A 6,713-nucleotide genomic window follows, 5' to 3' on the forward strand; every position below is an offset into this window, starting at 1 on the left:
GGCTGGATGCCTGGTATGTAAACAACGAAAGGTTGATAAGATATGTAGATGCCTTCAGAGGCTGCAGCCTAGTAGCTATTCCGTATTACTTTTAGATCTCAGTCCGGAAAGTTGATGTTATGTCGTAACAGAAACGAAAAAAAAAGGACAGGACAACACTTTCTCTAGCATGAGACCACCGAATGAGTGCCCACATGAGATAAACCTTAGCCCCTTCAAAAAATCCCCACTGAAAAAGAAACAAAAGATAAGTTTATCACCGCACTAATCAAATATGTCAGCGACTGTGATGCACCTATAAAACGAACAATGAGATGACCTGTAACATTATTTTGGACTTCGGAGAAACAGAACTCTATCTACAGTCATCATCATCAATTTCCTCCCTACTTAGCTACCATGAAACTTAAGATAAAATTCATAAGAAAAAGCAGATATATAAGGACAGAGCCAACGAACAATGAGAATTCGGTGGGCCTCAGGCTTTGAAGTAATAAGCCTCGAGTCAAACATTCCCTCCACTGGATTTGTAAGTTGAGCCATAGGAAGTGACTGACTTGTGGCACTTCGAGCATGACCAAAACTACCAAAAAACCACCAAAACTAATAAGCCTCACAGGAGTGATGATGCAAAGGAAATCCGTGAGCAAAATGCATGTGCATGTCAACCAAAAAAGCAGAGCAATAAACCTGGAACTAAGCAGATGCAGGAGCATATAAAGATTCCTGTTTCCAAGGATCCCTGTCTCTAAGATTAGCTGACATCCTTTGATGAAGAACTATCACTATAAATGTTCTCAACTTTAAAAGCAGGTCTAGCAGTCGACGTTGGCAACTGTAATTTCATCCAGGATCTTATGCCGCCTCCTTCAATTGTTCTGCCTTCTTTTAACACGTACAAACGCAGCTGCGATATAATTTGGCTAGCCACTTGCAATCTCAAGACACTATCGATCTGAACAACCATAAAAATAAGAAAAGCATGGAATGAAAAGCACAAAGGTGTAATATAAGCAGCACCTAAAAACGAAAAAAAAACAGCACGTAGCAATGAATGAACAGAAAAACTGTGTTGTTTATAAACTCTCAGCGTGAAAACATCTTGCTTTTCACATAGAAAATTGCGACGGCAATACATTCAAATGTAATCGACGTATATAGTACAATAGCAGAATGAGTATCCGTCACACAGCATATTAAGCAAATGAACTCTAACATTAGTTTTGCTTACTTCCAAACAATGCATGCAATATAATGAATACAAATTAGCATTCCCAAAGTCAATTACTACTTTCCTTAAGTAGGAAAATGGTAGATAAAGTATATCTTACATTTGTATCGTAGCTCTAGATCAAAAGGGAATAACATGTAGCCATTAACATAAGACATTCATGCAAAAATGGGGAAAATCAGATTCACAAGATTGATGAAAATCTCGCGGTGGACATATAAAAAAGAATTTACAGAATGGGTGTGAACACAATAAGGGTTAATATGCCTACCAGATTGGTTGTTTGTACACCTTGTAGCAAAGTTAGGGGATCAATTTATGTTTTTCTGGATCTTTACATCTAAGAGAATCGAAAATAGGAAGATACCTGATTATCTGCAACAATTACGGGTTGAATGTAGGGATGCCAATGGCCAGCCCAATGGGCAACGCGGACTCCGCCGGCGGCCACAAATCCATGTGATTGTGTCCAGCGGCGCCGCGGCTCAGCCCAAAATCCCATGACTGAACTGAAGCTGTACCAGGTGTTGCTTGCCTCTAGCTGCATGAAGCTGCGCCTGAATGCCTGATGCTGGCCGCTGGCCGCCAGCCGCTGCTGTTGCTTGAAGCAATAATATAGTAAGATCACTTAATTAAACAATTAACAGCCACACGAGAGATGTAGCAATTAACAGTAATCAATCCAAGTCCAACACAAGAGCTACAGTAATTAACACTCCCAGGTTAGCTACGTACTCCCTCCGATCCTAAATTGTTGTCGAAATATTACACGTATCTAAACGCTTTTTAAGAATAGATACATCCATATTTGGACAAATTTGAGTCAAGAATTTAGGACCAGAAAGAGTAATTATTAAGGCAAAGTTGCTGCCAGGAAGTTCCAGCTGTAGTATTTTAACAATAATTAACACAAAAGTTGTTGATCAACACAATAGCTGCCCAGAAAATTTAGAACCGCAAATGCCAACACATATTGATCAAGTTTAGCTGGCAGAACACAAGAGTTGTTGAGTTTTTCTGAACCTAAATCTCAATGCGAAACCAGGTGTCCAGTTCTCTATGTCAGTGTGTCCGAGGTTGCGACAATTTTGAAGTGGTGAATTGTGAGGCGGTCGTCATGAGAGCTGCTCTAGTCTTGAATGGGTACTTACAGGTAATCTGGGGGTTCTGGGAGAGAAAAAAGCTTGCACTGGACGATGAATTCTTCTTCTTCTTCTTTCTTTTGTCCTTCGTAGATTTCTTCCCGTGCTTCAAAGATTTGTCATCTTTAGCAGATGAAGGTGGCTGAGTTGACAATAGATGCTGATGAATTGCAGCAAACGGGTCGAGCTGGAACTGAGGATTGTTCAGTACAGCATTCAGTTGAGCGTACTCCCGTTGCCTGAAAAACAAAACAGGTCCTGAAACTACCGACTGGAAAAAAAAACACAGAACAAGATCTTCTTTAAACGACTAGTGTGAAATATCATGTCAATTACACGTATTGGATTGATCACAGCATATAGGGTACTCAGCAGCCAGTAGTAGAAAAAACAAGCTAAATTGCGAGTAGAAAACTAGACAAGGGCAACTTTGGACAGCAAAAGATCTCTTTTGAATGCCCAAAAACACAATTTCTTGACATATTGGGACTTGCTCTAACAGATTGTAGGCAAATGCACAAGCATAATGTGTTAATGACACGGTAATCAATAACAAGATGCCTATACTAATCAGCGAGCACACAATCTCGGTGTGAATGTACAATAGATTGCAGTAGAAAACAGAGGAGCACATGTATTTCAGTATCATATTTTAGAACAGATGAGGGTTACTCTATACAAAAATGCCTTGGTTGCTTTAATAAGGATTGCAAACAAGAGATAACTGAATTAGGCTATCCTTCTTTTAGATCAACAGCAGCAAGAACTGAAGCCCTGAATATTCTTTGATATTTTAGTGAATCAATTAACTTAATTAGTTACCTAGAATTAAAACTGAAATACAACAAATTTTATATCCAGAATGGGCTACAAGTTATTTATGTTCAGATTCTTGGGGACATGAGGGGGAAAATCACCTTGTTTTTCTTTTGTTGCAACTTTTTTCCTTCTCCTTGTTATGTCTCCTCTTATCTTCCAACCTTTTCTCTCCTCCTGCTGTTTCTTCCTCCTCTTCTCTTCCAGATTATTTGCTTTCTCTTCTTTCCTCGGTCTGCACAATGGCTACTTAAGTTGAAAAACACCAAACTGAAAATTGGATTGAAGGAGAGAAGAAGCGTAGCCTTTCTTTTTATTTTTGGGAGGAGCTGAACACATCCCTCAGGCGCGGTCTGCTGTTCGTCGACGGGAGCCACCTGCTGCTCCACATTCATCTTCTCCTCCTCGACGGCATCCATGGATGGCAGCGGCGGCTCCACGAGGCGACGCCTTTCGGACGGGATTGGACGGAGGGGGATGCGGTGGAAGGAGGGCGAGGCTGCGGCTGCTCACCTTCTTGGAGCAGCGACGGCTCCATGAAGCGGATGGACGAGGAGGCGGCGGAAGAGAAGGGAGGAGGCGACGGCTCCATGAAACGGGTTGAGAGGGAGGAGGCGGCGGAAGGAGGGAGGTGGCGGCCGCAGCCCGCAGAGGGAGGAGATGGCGGGGGCGGCAGGAGGAGGAGGCTGCCGCAATGCGTGCTGGCGCGGCAGGAGAGGGAGGTCGGGAGGAGCAGTCCCCAAGTCGTAGGTGTCGCTTCTGCTGCTGGATTTAGCCTCTTGGACAAAACGGCTCTCGCGGGCTAAGCGGGCTTGTCCGCATTGTCCAGAAATTCGCCGGACCGGGCCGCATGAGTCCAATAAGACCTTTTTTTTCCGGGCAAATTTTGCGGCTGGCGGCTGGCGGCTGGCGGCTGGCCGAGTTGAACGGGCGACAGGTCTGACGATCGAGATGAGGAGGGGCCTCTGCCACGCGCATCTGCTCAGCGAGAGGGACCTCCCCCTTACTGATCTGCTCAACAGGAGGGGCTCTCCGCAGCAGCGATCTGCTCATAAAAATTAGATAAAGTCAGCGCACATCACATCCACTCAAAATTCAGAAACTGAGGAAAAGAACCCATCGAAGGGGCAACACGATTTACCCCATCGCGAAACCCTGATCCCAAAACCCCCTCCCTCAGCACACACAAATTGAGACACGAGCCTCCATCCAGCAAGCCCCATGCCTCCCAAGACCACAGCGAACAGGAGGACAGAGCACCTCCTCATCGCCCCAACAGAGGACGACGCCATGGAAAACTAAAGCGCAGACAAAAAACGAAGAAGGCAGAACGAACCTTCAGCCGGCACGGACGGGCGGATGGAAGGAAGAGACTGACGCACCAAGCCGGAGTGCCGGACGGAGAGAAAGATGACCAGGGGCAGCAGCCGCGAGCAGCCATGAATCGCAAGAGGCCTCCCAAACGAAAAAAGAAACGCAAGACCGGGTAAAGAAAGCGCAGACCGACATAAATCCCACGGAACCCAACACGTAACCCGTCGGACGGAGCATGCACGAGGCCACGTAGAGATTGACGAACCGCCATAACATCTACCCACTGACGGACTGACCCATCAGGCAGGAAACCAGCCGATCGAAGAAAGCGGCAGAGCGCTGAGAGGGCTTGAAATCTTGCCCGGGCGTAGATATTGTAAGGATATATCGGCTATATGTGCTTCGTCTTCCCCATTCTTGTAACTGAGAACAGCTGTAATGGTATATGCAGGTACAGCAACAGTGCAGGCCGGTGAGTGGTGACCCCAGCTGAAATCTAGATTTGTGCAAAAACCCGAGCCAGTGAGCTGCAAAGCATTTCCTCTAGAAAAAAAAGGGAACTGTGAACTAAGTTCTGGAAGTCAACACAAGATGTTGATGAGGCTGATATCCAAGAATATTGTCGACCTCGGCGTAAAATGATGATCCAAAGTGAAGCCCCGTCTGTGCTGTGCCGTGGCGTGTGCTGGAGAGCGTCGTGCTACCGGTTGCAATTCTAAGGTAGGATCCTCTCTGCTGGGGGCCTTCATTTTGCTTGGATCAGTGCTCAGAGAAGAATGCCCGCTTGTAAATAAACTCTTTGTTTTCCCTTCTTAACTAATGAAGCAACGCTGCTCCATTTCGTCAAAGATGTATTTTTCATTTTTTATTAGAAATAAAAGTCTCATTTCAGCTTAGGAGCTTATTTAAAAGTAATTACTAATTACTGTCGTCAAGATCCCTTTTTCCGTGTAACGGGATCTGCGGTTACCGAAAAATCCCGGCAACTTATCTGATGAGATTTTCTTATCAAAATTTGATTTTTTTAATAATTATGTATTGCACATATGTAACTCCGCAGATTCAATCATACTATGGTGGACTGAGCCATCACTTCTAATTCAAGAGTCAGATGTTCATTTTACCGAAAATCCCGGCAATTTATCGGACGAGATTTTGTTACCAAAATTTGATTTCTTTTACAAAAAATAATTATGTATTGCACATATATATAACCCCGCAATTTCAATCATAGTATACTGAGTGGACTGAGCTATCACTTCAATTTCAAGTGTTAGATGTTCATTTGTATCTTAAGTTTAGAATTTCCAAAAACAGGATTTTGTGTTCACTAAAACCATTTTCCGGCGGTAACCAAAAATACCGCCAAGAGGTTACTAGTACTCCATAGTACTCTAAGGGCATCTCCAACAACTGATTTGCAGCTGTTACTTAGCGCCACATGTCAGCTTTTTGCTTAGATGGAGGAGAGAAAGTAGGAATTCGAAGAAGTATAGTATTAGTTACTCCTGCAAAAAACTACTACTTCACGGGTACCAAGAAAGGTTGGAGTATGACAAATTGGTCCTAGTACAAAGGATACTTTTTAATTAGAAAAAAAAGTGATGGATAGGAGAGAGAACTGATGACATGGAATGCAAAGTAACGGTTGTAGTAACGGCTTGTTGAAGATGCTCTAAGTATGGAGGACAATTAATTGTGTTCCTGCTCTAACTTCATTTCCTACTCCGTACTCCATCCGTCACATATTAAGTGACTCAAATTTGTCCAAATATAAATGTATCTATATCCAAAAAGTGTCTAGATACATGTAATATCACGTTAGGGAGTACTCCCTTCGTTTCTAAATTCTTGTCTCAAATTTGCCCAAAACTGGATGTATCTAATTCTAAAAAGTGTCTAGATACATGTAATATTTCGACAAGAATTTAAGTACGGAGAGAGTATTTAATAAGCATCTGTCTGGAGAATCACATCCAATTTTCGGAATAATGAAATGTGACCGACTGATGGGCCCCAGAGCAACCAGGTTCCGACATTTGGCGGCCCACCCAAAGCACCCACTACAAAACAGACCATTCGCCGCCGATCACTCCCCCGCTACTCGCCCCCTCGCTTCGGGTTCGACCACCACCAAAACCCTAGCTAGCCAGCCGCGCTAGCTCGTGCTCACCTTCCGCCGGCCACCGCCCGCGGGTTCTCCACCGCCG

The sequence above is a fragment of the Brachypodium distachyon genome, chromosome 4 (assembly GCF_000005505.3).
Source record: "Brachypodium distachyon strain Bd21 chromosome 4, Brachypodium_distachyon_v3.0, whole genome shotgun sequence".
In the NCBI taxonomy this organism is placed as follows: Eukaryota; Viridiplantae; Streptophyta; class Magnoliopsida; order Poales; family Poaceae; genus Brachypodium; species Brachypodium distachyon.